This window comes from Chelonia mydas, chromosome 5, assembly GCF_015237465.2.
Source record: "Chelonia mydas isolate rCheMyd1 chromosome 5, rCheMyd1.pri.v2, whole genome shotgun sequence".
NCBI lineage: Eukaryota > Metazoa > Chordata > Testudines > Cheloniidae > Chelonia > Chelonia mydas.
The window spans coordinates 97,162,201-97,184,167 of NC_051245.2; the positions used below are offsets into that span (position 1 = coordinate 97,162,201).

At 40.8% G+C, this 21,967-nt stretch overlaps 1 protein-coding gene across 1 annotated transcript in view; it reads left to right on the plus strand.

Annotated features, from left to right (window-relative positions):
* The window catches only part of APBA1 (amyloid beta precursor protein binding family A member 1), a 148,608-nt gene that overhangs the window by 66,978 nt on the left and 59,663 nt on the right, over nt 1-21,967 (plus strand). The window lies entirely within an intron of this gene.

The window sequence follows — 21,967 nt, forward strand, 5'->3', positions numbered from 1 at the left end:
AGGGGTGTAGGGAAATCCCTGCCTGTGAGTGTAGTGCTTACTGTCCATTAATTGTCCCATTGTGAGGAAGCACTGTGTTGTGGTGATGGTGGTGGTGTGTTTATTATTTGTTTTGCCGTAGCCTAGTTCTAGGCCACGGATTCTTTGTGTCAGGGGCTCTACAAACACTCCACAAAGAGACAATACCTGTCTTGAAGGACTTACAGTCCATGCTTGCTGCTAAAAGTTTTAAGGATCAGACCCTTTAAAAAGAGCAAATTACAAACAATGTAGGGTCATATGCATGTACTGTGAAAGAATTTTCTAACACACAGTTATTTCTAAAACATTTCCTCCAATAGTTCAAAGGCAATTATTACCATGGAGAACTAGGGGCCTGATTCTTCAAACTTCTGCATGCCTAGTCCTGTAGAAAGGTCTGCAGCAGTATTCAGTACCAAAGCCAAACAATTTACGCCTTCTAAAAAGGAAGCTGGTTTTGAATATTCTAAACACACAAATGTGTCTTAAAATTTTCCTAAAGACTGAGAAGCACTTAGGTTTCCCACGTTCAGCTTTCTCAGCAGAAGCCTAACTGTGGGCCGGATCCAACGCCCATTGAGCTCAAGAACTTTTTGGGTGAGGCTGTTTTCAACAGTGAAGGTAATTTGTCCATATCTGACCCAGGGGTGTGATAAATTCTCTATCATGTGGAGTCTTGCACTCAAAGCTGGATTTTTTTCTAAAAAATATGCTCTCGTTCAACATGGGCTCAATGCAGGAATTATTGGGTAAAATTCTTTGTCGTGTATTATGTGGAAGGTCAGACTAGATGACTGTAATGGTCCCTTCTGGCCTTAAAATCTCTGTGTGCATACATGCACACTAAAGCTTACCTTTCAGTTAATAAGAGCTTTCAGCTCGAAAGGTAATTTTGTTCATAAAGTAAATAATGAAAGTGCCTTCTCAACCATAAATAAAGTATTATGCTGGCACAGTTCTAATAAAAAGAACCTGTTAATGCTGTGGCCCCTTTTGAATGTGGTTAATGGAATATTGCAGGCTTCTGGTTGGAAAATACTGAAGGCAATGAAAGAAATATAATTGGAGTTGGAAGGATTCAATTAACAATTTCAACAGACACAAAAACATGTCTGCCTCAAATATTATTTATTTTTTTCTTCCTATCTTATTTCTGTAAATGTCAATTATGGACATCCTCTTTCATTGGTTCTGGACTGCAGAAGGAAATAGTCAGTTGCTAATATTGGGTGCACATTATCCAATCTTCCTTGTAAACCTAGCTTTTCCATACTGCTGGATTGCTCATAAATTATCAAAATCGAAAAGTCTCTGCTTAGTGTATGTGGCTGAAATAGCAGGAGTGTTCCCAGGTCATGACTGTTGTGCATTAACAGAGCAGTGTAGGGTAGTGGGGAAGTCTCTCAAACATCTGCCGGCCACATTGGGCTACATTTTCAAAATATAAACTCTGTTTGTTTTATTTTGAGCTCAAAAATTGCACAAGCAACTCTTGTACGTGTACAAATTGTGTCCTGGTTGCCCTTCGAAAATTTAGCTCACTGTTTAGTTCTAACAGTTGCCCTTTTACGCTCATAAGCGTGACACTTACAGAAAAGACTTGCAGAATTTAATAAGGAATGGTAACCTTTCTACAGAAATTTTAAACCAAACCATAGTATTCGAGAGCAGGGATATAATCTCTAGTCAATTCTCCAGGTTGGTTAAAGAGCCATAGAATATACATAATTCCTTACTGCATTCATAGCTTTTTGGAGCAGCTTCTATAGAAACCTATTTAATTTCTGTAGAAACCTCTTAATGGTATCCCTGTATAAATTGAAGAGCAGTTTTCCATAGGGCATACATCACATCCCCATTAATTTGCCTTAAAAATAAAAGAGTAGGTGCTTTAATACACTGGAAGAAGACTGAGAGGTGGAATCACATGAAAGAATTTTTATAAAGTCACACTTGGACAAAGGTTAAATGTTTAAAAGAGAGGGTGAATGGTAGATTTGCATATAATACAGAGAAGAGGCCAGGCATAGCTTTTCATGTGAGTTTAAATGCCACTAGAGGATACAAATTTAAAGTTTCAACAGTGTTTAAGCTTAGAGACTGAAAGAAAGGAGGCATGGTAGAAAGGACGATCCTTTCTTGGAAAAAGAACAAAAAGAGAAGTGAAATGGCTTAAATTTACCATTCTCTAGTTCCATAATATCCGTTTCATCCAGACTCAATGGAACCTTGTTAAGAGGCTTCTTCTTTTTCTCTTTATGAAACATAATAAAGCAAAGTAATTAAGATTTTCAGTTCCTGGAGGGAAAAAAAGGGTCATGGGTTTCTTTTAAAATGTTTGCTTATTAATAGGGCCCACCAAATTCATGGTCCATTTTGGTCAATTTCACGGTCGTAGGATTTTTAAAATAATAAATTTCATGATTTCAGCTATTTAAATCTGAAATCTCATGGTGTTGTAATTATAGGGGTCCTGATCCTAAAAGGAGTTGTGGGTCGCAAGGTTATTGTTGGGGGGATATCGTTGTGGTACAGCTACCCTTACTTCTGTGCTGCTGCTGGGGACAGCGCTGCCTTCAGGCAGAGCCGCCGCAAGCAGCAGTGCAGAAGTAAGGATGGCATGGTATGGTGTTGCCACTTTTACTTCTGTGCTGCTGCCTGCAGAGCTGGGCCCTTGGCCAGCAGCTACCGCTCTCCGGCCACCCAGCTCTGAAGGCAGCACAGAAGTAAGGGTGGCAATACTGCAACCCCCCCCCAAAATAACCATTGAACCCCTCCCCTTACAACTGACCCCTCTGTAACTCCCTTTTGGGTCAGGACTCCCAATTTGAGAAATGCTGATCTCCCCCGTGAAACCCCTGTAGTATTGGGTAAAAGCACACAAAAGACCAGATTTCACGGTCTGTGACATGTTTTTCATAGGGCCCTACTCATTAATAATTGCTGAGGATCTGTGAAAGTAGCTGTTGATTCTGAACCTTTCTGCAACCAAAAAAGCAGGAAAAAGGTAAACAATTATCTTCTTTAAATTATTTAAATATGTAGGTATTAATGTTAAATAGTAAAGCATTTCAAGGTTATATTATTCAACATTTAAGTTCACACTTGAAATATATTTTGCCTTGTAACTATCCACCTCAAGGTTTAGTAAAAATTAAAAATTGTTATAAAGGTGTTTTTATAATGCACATTGTCCTGCTAACAGAAATTAAAGATTGTGACATAGAGAGAAGGGAAAATATTACTTCTGCAAATTTGTGTCTAATTTTCTGTCCACTGCCACGCCTATGTTTCTTTCAGAATTTCATAATTTGGAGCGGTAGCTCCTTCTGTGTGTACCTTGATCATATTTAGGTTTGGCAGACTATTATTTCATAGTTTTGTTTTTTTTAAATAATTTTGATGGATAATATTGTTTGTTCTTAAACTTTTAAAAAGTTGAAATCTACATTTTCAGAGTTGTGCAAAATTATTAAAACTAGCCTGGATAAAACCTAGGAACATGTCTTGCAGGAAAGAATCCTGCATTTTCAGGGAGATGACCTTATAAACCTTTTTTGTCTCAGGATAAAAAACAAACAAACCCTGCAGCAACGAGTCTCAGAGCCTTGGTCAACTGACTCAGGCTCCCGCTGTGAGGCTGAAAATGGCAGGCAATAATTATTTAATGACAATAGACATTGAGATTCAAAAAGTGAAAGCTTTATAACCATTAAAACACAAATTGTCAGCATCACATGTCAAATTATACAAAGAAAATATCCTTAAATCAAATTCTAATAAGATCTCAAGCAGCATTTTTCTTACTATGCCTATCTGTGAATTTCTTTTATCATCAATGGAAATATTTTTCATCAGTTTGTGTGTGCCCATTTACCAACATTGACCAACTAAAAATCAAATTCTTCCAAGTCTAATCATATTCAACAATCTCCTATTTGCTTAAGCTAAAATTTCGTGATACTTCTATGTATGTATGTGCACATCCAGTGAAATCCTGACACGCTGGACAAGATCCTCAGATGATATGTGGGAGGTGGGGAATAGGTGAATTTCTGTCATCTGATTCTGGGGTTCGATTGGCTCCTAGCACAAGTTAGAGCAGCCAGAGGCTTCTCTAACATTAGGGTTACCATACGTCTGTATTTTCCCGGACATGTCTGGCTTTTTGGTTCTTAAATCGCTGTCTGGGAGGAATTTTTAAATATTTAAAAACGTCCAGGATTTTGCCATTATTATTTTTCCCCAAAGAGGAGTTGATCATTCAAGAAAGAGAGTGAATGTTGATCATTCGAGGGAGTGCCCACTTTTTCCCCCTAGCTCCCAGTGCTTGCGCTGTGAAACAGCTGTTTCGCGTGGCTGGGAGGGAGGGGGAAGAGGGGGAAGGCGGGCTCAGGGGAGGAGGTGGGACCAGGGTGGGGATTTGGGGAAGAGGTCCAATGGGGCAGGGAGGGGGCGGAGCTGGGGTGGGGACTTTGGCGAAGGGGTTGGAATGAGGGCGTGGAAGGGATGGAGTTGGGGCGGGGCCAGGGGGGCGCGAGCAAATTAACCTGTCAGCCCCTCCCTCTGATCTATCTGCTTTTGAAGAAACTGTGGTATCTATGTGATGAATCTGGTGCCCTGACTGTGCACAGCACGTTCAGTAATACCGTTCGGTTCTGTTATAAGCTGCAAATGTGGAAAATGCCAGTCTTCATTAAGGTTTTAATTACAGAGAGAGAACAGATTTGGTGTTTAGCTGTGTCTGAGCAACAAATTCCACCAACAGAAAATCGACTGGTTTTTGTATTGAAAAAGAGATCTGGATCAAGATCCTCCTTATTGCGAGAGAAAGATGATGTGCCCATCTATTGACTTCCGTCCTTGTTTGAAGAACTCTGTCTCCTCTCCTAATCAGTTCTGAAAATGAACCTGTTTATGTGCCTTTCACCTGTGGAATTACACTCAGGATGCTGAAATTAATTGTTAGTAAACCACTGAGGGAAAATCCTATTGTTTGGTGCCTGGGTCAAGCAAAAATGTGGTACATGAAGGTGAAACATGATTGCCGCTGCTGACCTGCAGTTGAAAATCCTAGGTGCACTGGTGACTGGTGCATCGCGTCTGACGCTGCAAATGACAGCTACGCTGCCAGATTGTGGCAGAAATGGATGAAGTGCGTATTCAGCTGCTAATTTCTTTCCTGACCACTTCATATGGCATTTTGGGAAGATTGTACATGGCTTATAGTGGGTGTGTTTTCCCCAAAGCTGAGAATGGGGTGCAACTGTCGTTTAGTAGGGGAGATCAGGTCCATTTTAAGTGTTTGGTTAGTCACATGAACCAGTCAGCACATCTGGGGTTTCTAATGCAGACTGAGTCAGCAGCTTGTCCTTGAGATGGAAGAGGTTATAGAAGATTGATCTGCAGATCCCCTTAGACCTGGATTGGTGTATCTGAAATAAAGAAATAACAGCTAAAATTCGACTATAAAATACAGCAATAAGAGTAGCGGGGGAGACTATAAAGAGGAGCTAGAAGTTGTAACTTCCTTTTAGTCTGATCTTCTCCCTTCCCCCTTTTTTGCATATAGTGTTTTGTTCCCCATTCTTTGTTCCTTCCGGGGGGGCGGGCACTAAGAGTGAGAGTTTATGTAGGCAGAATCAGATCTTCCCAACAATGCTGAATTCTAGAAAGCTTGGAGTTTGAAGCTACTGTAAAGTAGTTATTAAAACACGATTTTTATAAATCTAATTTTGTTGTTAGTTGGGCTTTTAATGGAGAGATTTTGTTCATGAACATATTGAGCTACATAAAGAGACTGGGGCTCCAGTTCAGAGTTCTAATCTTTTCTCTTTAAGGGTTAAAAATATCTAAACATAAATGCTCTCATTTGCCTATGTTGTTTCAGTGGATGAGACACGCTCAGACCTTTGAGTCTTATTGGCACTGAAGTGAGAGAGAAATCGTATAGTGTTAAAACCTGGGTCTCGGCAACATAAATCCAAGCATATGTCAGATCCTTGAAAAGGAGCTCTAACTGTGACAACAAGGAAATGTTACTTTTGTTGTTTGAAGGGTGAGGGAGAAAGGGAAGGAACTGATTTGTTTGTCCCTAATCAGTTTCTTTCCCTTATAATTTTATTTTCCACACTCCTACATACATAGCCCTTTGAGGCCTTTCTAGAAAGAGTCATTAGCAAAAACAGTGTTTATGAGTATGTGCTTAAGTGTAAACATAATTAAAATAAGAGTGGCTGGACTTTTATTTTGTGGTGCTTGTTTTTCTGGGCTTTAAGCAAGTCCTTGAAATGGGCTTTATTTTGTTTTTTTTAATATTCTTTATGTTGAGTGTCTTTAAGAGTTTGGGCTTGTTTTATGGCTTGGATAAGTGCAGTCACATACGTATCAGTACATAGATGAAGGTTATATTGTGTTGTAAAGTCTTTTTCTGTAGATCTGAGTATTAGAATTTCCGGGCAATAGGACATTTTAACTATTTACTAAAACACAAAAGATAAAGAAGTTCTATATTTGTCTTTTCTTAATTGGCTTCATCAGAATAATTCAAGAATAACTCCACTCTAATTAGTGGCATTAAATCAGTGTTAAACTGGTGTGAGAGGAGAATCAGATCTTAATTGCCTTTATAATCGTCTGAATCCTTGTGATATGCCCTCTTATTAAACTTAGTATGAAGTTCGCATGCTCAACCAATATCCTAAAAGAGGTGTTCTTTTACAGAATGTCTGACCCAGAGTATATCAAGGAAATGTATTGGTGTTTCAATGTTCCTGTCTTCTAAGGCTTTCCTAACAGGGTCAGTTTCACTCCTTTTTGCCTGTGTTCCTGAATTTAAGTTTTGGGAAAGCTAAGACTCAGTCGCATTTTGTACAGAAGGTATCACTTGCCTAACAACTGCTAAAATTATTTCATTGTCACAAATTTTGTCTCTGACAAAATAAAAATGAATTCCTGAACTCCTCCTTAAGGTTCTTTTAACCCTGCATTGCATGTTTGCTCTCCCTCATTCACATGTAGGTATATTTGATTGTCTACTCTGTACCCAATTGCAAAATGTAAGGTACTCAGCTTTCAAAGAATGGCATTGAGCCACTTATTCCATTCAACCCAGGGACTCTGATCAGTCTAATATTGTAATTTTCCACTCTACTACTCAGCTGCTGAAGTTCTTTCTTACATATTTTGGCAGAGCTTTCTTTGCTTATGGACTTGGTCTTAGCAGCATCCAAAAGGCTATCTGTCTTTGTCACTTATGACACCAGATTATCACATTCTGTATCTAGTACAGATTGTGGTGTGGATTTTGTCAAGGTTTGCATGTTTTTGAGAGAATGTCCTTAAAACTAACTGTGTTCTGGTGCCTCATGCACTTGGTTAGTCACCAGTGGAGGAAGGTGTTTTTAAAGAAACCAGCTGGCCTGTGTTGTTTATGGAGAAATTCCTTTTTTATAGTGCTTTACCCAAGTTGTCTATTCAGATGTTACTTTTCAGCTTGAAGGATTGTTTTATTTCCCTTGCTGAGAGAGTACTCCTGGGAGACATACTTTCCCTCTGGCTGTTGGCAAATAGAACTGGTCAAAAAATGAGACAGTTTTTGTGGAAAGAGTGTGTGTGTGTGTGTGTGTGTATTTTTTCCCTAACGCTATTTACTGATTTAGGGTTTCCCTTCTCCGTGTAATTTGTTAAAGGTACAGAATTGGGAGAACTGAGTGGCTCAGGGGTTTGATAATAGAACATAGAGTTTCTCATAGATTCGTCACTAGATGAATTGTAGTCCAGTTCAGTTGTGACCAAAAATCATTGCTTGATGATGACTGTTCAATGGTAGACATGGATGCAGTTGGCAGAGTCTCTGTCCAAGTGGACAGATGACCAAATAAGTCTGCCTCCACTTTTGATGCTAACCGAAGTCTTATGGGTAGATTTGGAAGAAAAATCAGAGACTTAGACTGGAGATAGGAGACAGTTCTTATTATCACTCCAGATCACGGTTGATGTACACGTTTGGGTCAGCATGAAGAAAACTACATAGCTGTGGCCTGCACTTTTCCTGTAGAAATAGGACTTCGCTGTCCAGGGCTTTCACTCAAACACCTTTCACCACCATTAATGTCACCTAAATGAAAGTGGAGAGTTTCTTTTAGAATAGCTTAGAGCTCAGTGTTCTCCAGCATATTATCTATGTGGAGAGGCATGGGGGTGAAGGAATTACAATTTTAACCAATATGAATGTATGTGGTGGTTGTATTTCATTATTATTAATATATGGAGGCACTATCCTTTGCATACAGTGGTCACCATTTAAAAAGTCTGCATTTTTCCAATGACAGGTTACCAATAATTGAGCAGCTGCTAGCAGATGAGAGATTAATTCTTCCTTTCCTGTAACCATTTCTACTAGGAAGCCCCAGGAGGATTACAAAAGAATCATTTGATAATAAATATCCAACAGTTTGTGATATTTCGTTATGGATTGCATCTTAGTACTCTCTAATGACTGGACACGTCCGCCATGTATGCATAAAATCTTCTCTTTCAACACAAATTCTCCGACATTTACCCTGACTGATGTGAGGTACTATTGAAACAGTGTGTTAAAGAAATTTTCTTTTATTGTGAGGTTGTCTGATCCTCTTTTTTTTCCAGATCAAACCCCATTTCACTGGGGTAATTTGTTTATCCACGTCCTTTTCCCGGCGTGTCATATATCATAGAATCAAAGACTATTAGGGTTGGAAGAGACCTCAGGTCATCTAGTCTAACCCCCTGTTCAAAGCAGGACCAACACCAACTAAATCATCCCAGCCAATGCTTTGTCAAGCCGGGCCTTAAAAACCTCTAAGGATGGAGATTCCACCACCTCCCTAGGTAACCAGTTCCAGTGCTTCACCACCCTCCTAGTGAAACTGTGTTTCCTAATATCCAACCTAGACTTCCCCCACTGCAACTTGAGACCATTTCTTCTTGTTCTGTCATCTGCCACCACTGAGAACAGCCTAGCTCCATCCTCTTTGGAACCCTGCTTCAGGTAGCTGAAGGCTGCTATCAAATCCCCCCTAATTCTTCTCTTCTGCAGACTAAATAACCCCAGTTCCCTCAGCCTCTCCTCATAAATCATGTGCCCCAGCCCCCTAATAATTTTCGTTGCCCTCCGTTGGACTCTCTCCAATTTGTCCATATCCCTTCTGTAGTGGGGGGACCAAAACTGGACGCAGTACTCCAGGTGTGGCCTCACCAGTGCCGAATAGAGGGGAATAATCACTTCCCTCGATCTGTTGGCCGTGCTGCTACTAATGCAGCCCAATATGCCGTTGGCCTTCTTGGCAGCAAGGGCACACTGCTGACTCATATCCAGCTTCTTGTCCACTGTAATCCCAGGTCCTTTTCTGCAGAACTGCTGCTTAACCAGTCGGTCCCCAGTCTGTAGCGGTGCATGGGATTCTTCCTTCCTAAGTGCAAGACTCTGCACTTGTCCTTGTTGAACCTCATCAGATTTCTTTTGGCCCAATCCTCCAATTTGTCTAGATCACTCTGGACCCTATCCCTACCCTCCAGCTTATCTACCTCTCCCCCCAGTTTAGTGTCATCTGCGAACTTGCTGAGGGTGCAATTAATCCCATCATCCAGCTCATTGATAAAGATGTTGAACAAAACTGGCCACAGGACCGACCCCTGGGACACTCCGCTTGATCGAGTGTCATTGTTCACAACCCGTTGAGCCCTGGACATCAAAGCATTGTTCACTACCCGTTGAGCCCGACAATCTAGCCCGCTTTCTATCAACCTTATAGTCCATTCATCCAATCCATACTTTTTTAACTTGCTGGCAAGAATACTGTGGGAGACCGTATCTAAAGCTTTGCTAAAGTCAAGATATATCACATCCACCGCTTTCCCGCTATTTTGGACGCTGTTTTGTTAGGAAAGCTATCTGCAAAGATTGATGTAAATTCATTATAATTGTTTTGTTTTCTAATTGGCCAGATGCCATTGCTTCTGTTAAGGTTAGCTTGCTGTGTAAAGCAAGTTTGCTAGAAAGTTGAGAAACATAGTGTCTGACTTGAAAGTACTGGTATTAAGAGAGAGTGGGCCAGTTAAAGTTAGTTTTGATCTCCAGAAAAGCTTCTTTACTGAATAGCTGACCAACCATATGTATTCCATAGCTCTCCCAATCTTTGAAGCTCTCTGGTTTGTGATTTGGGTTAAGATCTGGATTATTTGCAATGGGTATTGTTGGTGAGGGAAAAGAACTGACCGTATCTCTAGTTCTATCCCAAATGCATAGAGTAGTCTTTGCTAAAGGATGTGCGTATATTTCTGGAGGGCGTGATTTTTTTTTTTTTTTTAAATCGTCCATGGTCGTCTAGCAGTGTTTACACTGTGGCAATTTTCTTGTTCAATAAAGACCCAGTGTTTGGTTGGGTTATATCCACTACTGCTTTGAGCTGGCTGGCTTGATATTACCATAGAATATTTTGAACAGGTAGTCGATGCTGTTTAATGGATCTGTACAAAGTATCTGCTCTCACTCTCTTGGTCTTTGTTTATTCGTTATAATTTCTAACAACATGTCCAGGATTTTATCTGGGATAATCACACAAAGATTTTGAAACAAGAAAGACATGATTGGCAAGAATATTTGTTTTGACTGTGGCTATTCTTCCCAACCAAATATTGCTTACCTTCCCTAGCACGCCACATCTTTTTTTCATTTGCTGAATTAGTGATTTGACACTTAAATCATAGAACTCTTCTAGGCCGTTTGAGATTTGAATTCCCAGGTATCTTTATGGAATTTGTCACTCATTTGTATCCAGGTGTTTTCTGGAGGAGTGACTTTTCAGAGTCTGGCAAAGCTAGCATTTCACATTTGGCATAATTTAGTGCAAATCCAGATGCTTTCCCAAAGTCTTGGATTTCTTTACAAATTAATTTTAGGGAAATATCTGATTTAGATGAAAATAATAGTATGTCATCTGCATATAATGCTATTTTCTGATGTGTTCCTGAAAGTTTTATTCTTTTGATGAATCCATTCTTCCTCTATGCAAAAGGCTCCATGACTAGTGCAAAAAGTAAAGGAGACAATGGACATCCCAGCCTGCGTAATTCAGAAAGGGGAGATTTAACCCCACTAATTTGTACAGCTGCTTTTGGGCTGGTGTGAAGCACGGTTATCCATTTAAGGAACAGGGGGCCAAAGTCCATATGGGACAGGACTAGAAACTGAAAGCTATGCTCTATTCTATCAAAGGTTTTCTCTGCGCCTATTGATAACAAGAGAAATTGAGCTTTTTTTTTTATCTGAATGATTCCAATTACTCTCCAAATATTGTCTGACATTTGTCTATCCTTAATTAATCCGGTTTGATCTGAATTTATATAAGCTGAGAGCGTAGACTGTAATCGGCTAGCTAGTGTTTTTGCTAAAATACTGTCAACACAGATATGGGCCTGTAGGAACTGCATAATGTAAGGTTTTTTCCATCTTTAGGGGGGAACAATAGTAGTAGCTTCTTTCATAGGTTATGGAAGTTCCTCCCCTACTAGATAGCGTTGATGGAACCTCTCAAGGGACTCAGTTAAATAGCTCCTTAAATAGCTTGTAAAATTCAGTTGAAAAGCCATCGGATGCTAGAGTTTTACCATTTTTCATACCTCCTATTGCCTTTAGGATTTCTTCTTCTGTTATTTCTTTATCTAAAGTTTCTTTATCAGTTTTGCTTATCTTTGGCCAGTCTGCTCCTTCCACATATTTTTGAATAACTTCAGAGCTTGCAGAATCTGAGGTAGAGAGAGATTTTTGTAATAAGTAGCAAAAGTAGCACATACTTCATTAGGGCATGTATCTTTTGCTGATTATTTTTAATTGGTGGAATAGTACATAGCTCTTGAATCTCTTTAAGCTTTCAAACTAATAGCCTATCACTTTCAGTTCCTTTTTCCTAAAACTTCTGCTTTGTTACCTGTAAGGGCTTTTTCGGTGGCGTTTGTTATCAACATGTTCAACTTCCTCTCTAATATTAGTTAATTGTCCATATTTTTTCTGAACCTGTATTATCTCCTGTTCTAGTTCTATTTATTCTTGAGCTTTCTTTTTTCAATTGAAAGGCTCTGCTCATCAGCTTACCCACAAATACTGCTTTCCCTGCCTTCTAGAGAAGTTTGTCTGTATCATTGAACTGTAAGTATTGAACAATGCTTTCTTAACTGCTGCAACCCACCTGGTCTTTGTCTTGGAGAAGGAAGCGGTGGTTCTACGAGTGCTTGTTCATGTCCATTCCATGTTAGGTGTGTGTGTTCACCACGTGCACCAGTGCTGGAAGTTTTTCCCTCAGTGGTATCTGTAGGGGACCAGCTCTGGCACCCTCTGGAGTGGTGCGCATATGCGCTGGTATAAGGGGCGACCCCCTTTCCCCCTTCAGTTCCTTCTTACCGCCAGTGACGGTGTGGGACCATCTTCTTGCTTCGGCAAGTGCTCCTACCCAGTAGTTCTTCCTGTCGTTCATCAAAGTTGGTTGAAGTGTCTGGGGGAAACCCACATTAGCAATAAGTGTCACATCTGCAAGAGCTTGAAGCCAAGAACTAAAAAGGAGCTGGTTATAAGACCAAGAGTTCTCCTTGGCCCTCGCACTAGTCTCCGAGCCGCCGAGATGGGACTCTGCTCTGAGCACAGTGGCAATGGTTCGAAATGCACTTCTGGCACCGGCCTCCCGAAGCTGATCCCAGTCCCCTGTACCTGCTAAAAAGCAAAGGAAGTACACCGGGAGAGGGCATCCCCCGTCTGGAGAGCAGCATAGGCCTGTGCAAGACAGTACATCTCCGGAGCCCAACCAGGCACCTCCATTGCTGGCTAAGTTATCCAGCCCTCGTTGGGACCCACCAACCACTTCGGGTAGTGGCAAAGGTCCCTGGCACCTGGAGGTGCCATCCATGCCGGAGGCCTTCCAGACTGCAAAAGACATCATGTTTTTGCCAGTGCCACTGACACCCCATCAAGACATAGTCGTCTCTAGAGGGAAGCCGGCAGTGGGGTTCATGCACTGGGGTTGATGTCGAAGCAGCGATCCCTGGGGATGCACTTCCGATCTGCCCATACTGATCTGAGTTCCTGGCACCTTTCACCAGACTCTTGGCACCAGTCCCCCGAGGTGTGGCATCGCTCTTCCCATGGTCAGCGCAGAGCCGTAGCATACCGCCAGTCTCTGGAATCATTGCACCAGTCGCCGGAGTGGGAGCATCACTCTTCAGGATAACGAAGTCCACCGGGACCAGGATGCCGATCCCCGGGACCTCGAGACCGGTCACCTGGTGCTGAGAAGCAGATCACCAGACTCATGGCACCGATCTTTGGGATCCCAGAGCTCTAGGTATACCATTGCCAATCTGCCAAGCTCTGTGTTCCTTCTCAGGATGAAGTTGCGTTGAAGATAATGAAAGAAACATGTCTGAACATGCAGGATCTTCAGGTTGGTAAACTTTTTTTATTTCATACTTCTTTCTTAAGGCCTGCCTGTCTTTCTTCTGGGCTATTCATGAATTCTCATGTTTGAGCAAAATATATAGTTGTTACTCTATGGTACTATCATTTTAGATGCAGTTCTGATAAAAAATAAGTAGCTGAAATAGGTAGATCTTCCTTTTACAATTTCACCTCTAAGTACTGCTGAGTGTCAGCAAATGCAATGAGTAATACTAAATGAGCAGTATGGTAATAATTAAATAACTGCATTGACTTATTTTGTTTAGGAGAATCCATCCTCAACATACAGGATTCTGAAGATTTATCTACCTTCAAGATCGCCATCAATTTCTATAGTTTCAGAGTTATCTGTCAAGGATCATGTTTCAGTCACATCATGTATCTCACATAACCACAGTATATCTATCACCTGTAGCAAAAAGAAAAAAAAAACTCTCCATCATCCAGAAACAACCATAGATAAGTTTGTGATAAGAAAAACTGACGAAAAACTGACTGGTTTGTTAATGCCACAAACTCTCTTTTCCCGTATGATTGAGAACCCACACTTCATTTACATGGGTCAGTCATTAAGACCAGGATACAGTCCACCCAACAAAGCAGATGCTGCAGGCAAATTGCTGGATAAAGTGTATGAAAGAGAAATTGAGCAGTGTGCAAAAGGTCTAAAGGGTGAAATTGTTAACCTGAGTCTTGATGGGTGGAGCAATGTCCACAATGATCCTGTTGTATGTGCTTGTGTGACAACAGAAGAAGGGAATGTCTTCCTTACAGAAAAACTGATACATCAGGAAATGCACACAGAGCAGAACAGTTCCAAGAAGTAGCAGTAAAAGCTATAGCGAACTGTGAAAAAAAATTCAAATGTCTAGTACGCAGCTTGGTCACAGACAATGCTCCAAATGTATCCAAGATGAGAAGAAATTATTTAGAAGAGAGTCCCAAGCTAACAACATACGGTCGCAGTGCTCATTTGATGCACCTCCTAGCCAAAAACTTCAGTGTTCCAGAAATAAAGGCTAATGTTGTTGAAATTGCAAAATACATCCATAGCAACCACTTTGCAGCCGCTGCTCTGAAAAAAGTGGGAGGAACCAAGCTAATTCTCCCACAAGACATGCGATGGAACTTAGTAGTGGACTGTTTTGAGCATTGTATCAAGAACTGGCCCAATCTGATGACAGTTTGTTAACAAAATCATGAAAAAATAGATGGCTCTGTCACAGCCAGAGTTCTCAACATTGGGCTTAAGAGAAATGCTGAACATATGCTGAGTACCCTGAAGCCTATTTCTGTAGCCTTGAACAAAATGCAGGGAAATAGCGGTTTTATTGCTGATGCTGTTGAAATTTGGAAGGAACTGAGTGAGATCTTAAAAAGAGAAATATGCAATGACAGAGTTAAATTACAAGCATTAAGAAAACAAATGGGACAGGCACTATCTCCAGCTCATTTTCTTGCAAATATTCTCAATACTCGGTACCAGGGTCAAACCTTAATTGCTGACGAAGAGGAGTTGGCTATGACATGGACATCCAGCAATCATTCCTCCATATTGCCAACTATAATAAAGTTCAGAGCTAAAAGTGAACCATTCAAGAAATGTTTGCTGATGATGTTTTAAAGAAAGTCACACCAGTGAACTGGTGGAAGTCACTTAAGCACTTGGATTCAGAGACTGTTGAAGTGATAATCTCACTTTTAACAGCAGTAGCTTCTTCTGTTGGTGTAGAAAGAATATTTTCTTCCTTTGGTCTAATTCATTCCAAATTGAGAAATCGTTTGGGACTTGAAAAAGCAGGAAAGCTGGTTTTTTCTTTTCCAGATTATTGACAAACAGGAAAATGAAGGTGAAGACGACGGCGTTAGTTGCAGAAGCCAATATTTTAAGTTTCTTGTGTTGACCTGGCTGACATAGTCGATTTAATTTTTTTGTTTTGTTTTTTGTTTTTAAATTTCATTTAACTATTTTAGTTAAAACAATTTTAGCAAAAACAAACTTGATTTTAAAAAACTTGTATATTTAACTAAATTCAGAAATTCATAAGCTTGTTTTGTTAAAATATTATATGTTTCCTGTTGAAGAAAAAAATCCAGAATACATAATGTTGTTGTTTTAGTTAAATAAAACCAATTTAAATGTCTGTTTGATGATGTTCTCTTCCTAATACAGCATGGCAAGAGAATCCTCCAAATATGAATGATTAACCTGTTGAACTGGAGATATTGGGAGGTGAACTGATTTAATAAATATCTGCTTCAATTACCTTTGGTAAATGAAATAACCAAACATTCATTTTCTGATATAGCTGTAAAACAAATCTGAAAAGTTTTCAAAACAAATCACTGTTTAAAAATGTATAGTGTGTACCTTCTAAAAATGAAACATACATCTATCTCTGAGTTGTGAAGAATATGTATTAAGGTTATAACAATCAACAAGAATGCACTTTTATGTAGAAATCCGCGATTAAATTGAGTCTTCCTGACTAGTGATTTAAATCAATTTGATTTAAATGAAATCCACCCTGCCGCATATCAATGTAAGGGAGCTCAGGGTCATCCATTTGGCTTGCGAAGTGTTCCTCCTGCAACTATCCCATCAGGTGGGACACACAATATGGCTTCTATAGTCTATGTCAACAGGAAAGGAGGAACATGGTCCTCAGCCCTCTGTCTGGAAGCCCTCCGGCTGTGGGAATTCTGTATCCTGCACGCCATACATATCGAGGCTCTACATCTCCCTGGTGTCCGAAACACGCTGGCGGATCGCCTCAGCAGGTCATTCTGTTCTCCCCACAAGTGGTCCCTCCACTTAGAGGTCCCCAGAATGATCTTCCAGAGGTGGGGAATGCCCCAAGTTGACCTCTTTGCCACCAGACGGAACAAGAAGTGCCACTGGTTCTGCTCCCTCCAAAGGCTTGACAGCGGATCGCTCTCCGATGCTTTTCTCTGGTCTTGGGCAGGCGACCTGATATATACCTTCCTGCCGACCCTCCTAAAAATCAAAAGGGACAAAGCCAATGTCGTCATGATTGCCCCAGCATGGTCTTGCCAGCATTGATTCAGCATGCTCATGGAGTTGGCAGCAGCACCCCCGCAGATACCTCCCAGATGCTCAGATCTACTCTCTCTTGATCACGGGAACCTCACCTCTCTCCACCTCACAGCGTGGATGCTGCATGGCTGAACCCAGACTAGCAGGCCTGCTCTGGTCAAGTTCAGCGCATTCTGTTGGAGAGTAGAAAACCCTCCACTAGAGTGACTTACCTGGCAAAGTGGAAGCGCTTCTCCTGCTGGGCTTTGGAGTGGAGGATCTCCCCATCTCAGTCTTCTCTGCAGTCTATTCTGGACTGCCTGCTTCACTTGAAACGTCAGGACCTAGTCTTCTCCTCGATCAAGGTGCACCTGGCAGCCATCTCTGCCTTTCATCCCCGCGTCCAGGGCAGATCGGTAATCGCACATGAAATGACTATCAGGTTTCTTAAGGGCCTTGAAAGGCTTTCTCCCACCGATCTGGGATCTGGTGCCCCAATGGGACCTTAACCTAGTCCTCTCTAGGCTCACTGGCCCTCCCTTTGAGCCTCTGGCCTCCTGTTCTCTTTCACATCTGTTGTGGAAGGTTGCTTTTCTGATCTATCATTTCAGCAAGGCGAGTCTTTGAGATTAAAGTCCTCACGTCGGCGCCCCCGTACACGGTGTTCTACAAGGACAAGGTTCAGTTGTGTCTCCACCCTGTCTTCCTGCCAAAGGTGGTGTTGCCTTTCCATGTTAACAAGGACATTTTCTTTCTGGTGTTCTGCCCAAAGCCTCATGCGTCCAACGAGGAGAGAAGTTTGCACACCTTGGATGTCAGACAGGGTCTCAGATGCTTTCATCTTGGATTACTACCAGCATCTGTACTTGCTACCAGTTGGCGCAGGTTGTACCTCAACCAGTAGTGACGGCCCATTCAACTAGAGCTCAGGCGTCGTCAGCAGCCTTCCTGGCATAAGTCCCTATCTAGGATATCTGCAGGGCTGCAATGTGGTTGTCGGTGCACACCTTCATGATCCACTGCGCCATCACTGATCAGGCCAGGGATGATGCTGGCTTTGGCAGAGCTGTGTTGTAATCAACACATCCATGAACTCTTACCTGCCTCCGGAGATACAGCTTGGGAGTCACCTAACATAGAATGGACATGAGCAAGCACTCGAAGAAGAAAAATGGTTACTTATCTTCCGTAACTGTTGTTCTTTGAGATTGTTGCTCAGGTCCATTTCATGACCAGCCCTCCTTCCTCTCTGTCGGAGTTCTGGCAAGAAGGAACTGGGTGGAGGGTGGTGTGCCACTCCAGAGGGTGCCAGAACCAGTCCTCTACAGATAGTACCGAGGCAAAAACTTTCGGTGAGCATACACACCTAATATGGAATGGACATGAGCAACACATCTCAAAGAACAACAGTTACGGAAGGTTAGAAACCATGTTTTCATTTTCCAGTAAAGTAATCTTTGGGACCCAACCCAGCTATCGAATATTACTTCCACTGGTGCGTGATCTGACATTGTAATAGTGCCAATTTCTGCAGATCCTGTCTGCTTCATTAAGGATTTAGAGATCAGCTTTAAATCTATTCTAGTATATAACTGATGAGGGTGTGAATAAAATATGTGATCTCTTTCCTCAGGGTGTAGTTCTCTCCTTCAATCTGAGAGGTTGAATTGTTGGCACAGAGAAGTCAATGCTGCACCTGCTTCCCTATCTCCCATGTCTTTTTTTATCTGTCCCAGTAAGGAGTTGGTATGCAACTGGTCTCCTCTAAGTATAATTTTCCCTTTCCCAAAGCGTTGCAGTGCTGTAAAGAAGTCCTTCAAAAAGTGTTTTATGTTTGGTTGGGAGCATGCACTGAGCCAACTGTTGTTAATAACTCAGCAATTGTGCCCTTCAGTAATACAAATTGTCTCTCCTTAGCCTTAAATTTATGTTTATTGTCAAAAGGTACATGTTTAGCAAATATTATGACCACTCTCTTTTTCTCGTTTAAGGTGAACCAAAATATGGCTTGGTTTCTGTTTGTAAACTTTCATATGTAATTTTTGTATTAATCTTCCTTTGCCTCCAAATTTCCTTCCTCTCTTCTGCATTACCCTTACTCTAAATCCACAAATGAACTACCAGCATAATATGTAAAACAATCCCCAAAGGACTGTGCTCTGCTGAACCCCAAACCCCTGTACGCTCCCCATAAGCACTTGGACTGCTTCTCTTGCAGTCCAAACAAGGTATATTCTCCACAAATGGGACCTTGAGGCTCTCTGTTAGGGATGGATTGCCATCTGATCATTTGAGTTAGGGGGAGGAGAGCGTTTACAGAAAACTCTTAAAGGCTCTTCCCCTTCTCCTTTCTATTTTCTCCAGTCTCCTCCAACCTTGAAATCCCCTCACTCCCCTCTTATTGTCCTTTATTTCCTCTGTTTTAAAGTACAGAACACAACTATTACTGATCACCCCAATTGTATTCAACTTTATACTATTTTCTTTATAACATTAACATAGTTATTGCTCAGATTAAGGCTTTCATTTTAACAACATCCCTTGTTCCTTTTCCATTTAGCAGGAGAGATTTTAGAAGGAAAAAAATCCCTTCTTTGACAATGTCTTAGATGGTACTGAAGTTGGTAACAACTTATTTCCCTCCCCCCCCCAAATTGACAGTAATTTGAGATGTTCTGGAGCTGTCATTGAAGTCCAGTCCCGTTTCCTAAAAAGACAAAATAAGACAGACACACACAAAAAAGGAGAAAAAAAGAACAGCAAAAATAGAAAATGTAGCTTCTGTCTCTGATGTTGACTCTCACTAGCAACCTTACTGCTGAAAAAGCACTGGCATAGCATACAGTTTAATCAGCTACTCAGATCTGGCAAACTTGTACCAGCATCAGCTGTTTTGGACATTTTATTTAGCTGCCTCTTTTTGATCACAGGCTTACAGCAGGTTTGCAAAATGATTAAATGTCTAAAAGTTGATATACTGCCTTGTGAAGTCGGCGTTGCCAATCTGGTTCCTTTCACTTGCTCTAAATTCATATTAAAAGGGGCTAGGGTTGAACTGTGTAGGCATTGAAGAGTCTATCTTTCTAATAAGCTGTTACATTTGAAAATGGCTGTGATTTTAATATATCTTCCCTTTCTACCTCATGGTGTTTTGCTTGCACTTTACAAAGGTACAGAGAAATTGCTCAAACAAACCAGTATTTTCTAAACTTTCTCTAAATAATTTAAGCAGATTATCAGATGCAGTAGATGCATTTATGAGCATACGTTTGAACTGTAACAACAAGGGCGAGTCTGGATTGTCAAACAGATCAGCATGCAGACTGAAGTACCAGCAAATGTGTAAAACTTAAACCGATTGTGAAAAATGCTAGTTGGTACAAACATGATGAAACCCAGGAACTGCATTATCCACCGCAGATGTAATCCTGACAATTCTGCACTACAGAGCAGGGATGGGTGACTCATGCTGTTTTCATTTGAACGAGCATTATAACAAACAAAACAAGACTTTAGGAGTAGGTCTAAGCAGTCATTTTTAAATTTGAAGCCTGGAATTCAATTTAAATTCCCTTTAATTAAGGGTTAGCATGTGACACGTTCTCTAGGGACTCTGCTGCTAAATCTTATCACTGGAAGTAACCTTTCCCACCATGGAATTTTATACCCTGGTTACAGTCAAAATAGACTTAGAATGAGTGGGGAAATGGAATTTTAAGTGCAGTTTGTGTTTTGAAACGTTTACATGTATGTTACAAATAGTTCAATTCACTCCCAATTCAGTGCAGCCGGTACAATTCACTTTCTTGTTATTGCATATTGATCTCAGTAGCTATGAATACAGTGTATACCATATTATCTATGTGGAAAATACCAATCATTAACTAGGCCCAGATACCAGCTTACCTTCCTGTGGGAACGGCCAGGTTTTGCTATGCTTTTCTCTCTTGCATGTACCAATTTAGGCCTGTATGGATTCATTCAAATAGCTTGCTATTTGAAGGATCATTCGTCCATATATCTTTTGAATATTCCACTGCCAAATTCTGTCTCCTTTTTGTGTATTCAGAGGCGTGTGTGTGTCCCTGCCTCCCTGTGAAGTTAAGGCATGAAGTGAAAACATGGTCCCATTGAAGTTAATGAGAGCTTTGCCAAAACACTGATCATGTACTAGTCATCAGAGTCCGATTTTGGCAGTAATGCTGTCTCAGATAAGGACCATTATACCACTCTCACTAGGTGTTGGAACACCCTTCGGTTTCCATGGAAAGTGTGCAATGACTGAGGTCAGTCAGGATTAACATTATGACTGCAGAGTCTAGTAGGAGGAGGGCAGAGCTGTCTTATAATTGGTAAATGTGTCAGGAAAATTAATGCACAGGGTAATGTGCATTTAAAGTGCTCTCTGTTTTAAAAAAAATTAGAGGTGGTTTTTTATTTGTTTTAGGATTCATGAAGGAATAACATTGACAGCAAGTACATATTTTATACACACGCATGCATGCATACACAGATAATAGTGGGAATAACCTCTGTAGTTAAGGTTGCGTAATTGGTTCCTGCCTCTTTTCATTATAACTTAATGACATTTTCAGTGCTTGCCCAAAGATGACTCTTCTCAGAAAGTTCTGAGAAAAAATGGGTCACCTGTTTTTGAGTGAGCTGAGTGTATAAGAAAATGCACTTTTTCCATCTTATCAAGAGCTTTGCAGCCCCAAATCACTGAGGATAAAAACTGAAATTTGGCAGGAAAACCGCATTCACTGAGAAGTACCACCTTTAAGTGCTCTGATGAAAACTGGTTTTGATTTCAGTTATGACTAGTGAAAACCACTCTCAATGTGTGCATAGTACATTTTGAGTGGGGTCTTCCTATGCTTGTAAAGTTCACAGCTAAGGAAGTCTGTGGTGCGTATGATCTGAGTCAAGGAGTCACTTAGCCTCTGTGTGAAATCCTGACCCTATTGATGTCAGTGGCAAAACTTTAAAAGGGCCAGGATTTCACTGTTTCAACCTTTGGAAAAGAGGGTTCCTGCACAGGACTTGAATAATTTACCTACTAGCCTATGGTCTAAACCTGATAGTCATGGTTAAATGTACATGTGCCAGCAAGCCCTCTGCAATTTTTAAGGCATAAACCAGTTCTGTATTACTTTTGTGTTAGTGCATTTAATTATAACAGTCAATTAACCTTCTCTTTAATACATATTTAAAATCTAACTTACGACATCTCTTTTCCTTTTTTTTCACCTTTTCTTCCCTTTCTTTCTCCACTCCATTTTTAATTCTTTTCTTTTTCCTATAACTGATCTTGGTACATCTCTACCTGCCTTGTTTTCAGTGTGTGTTTCCTCCTTTCCTGCACCTGTTTCTCCTTTTCCTGTTCCCCATTTATTTGTCATTGTGTCAGAGTCCACAGAAAC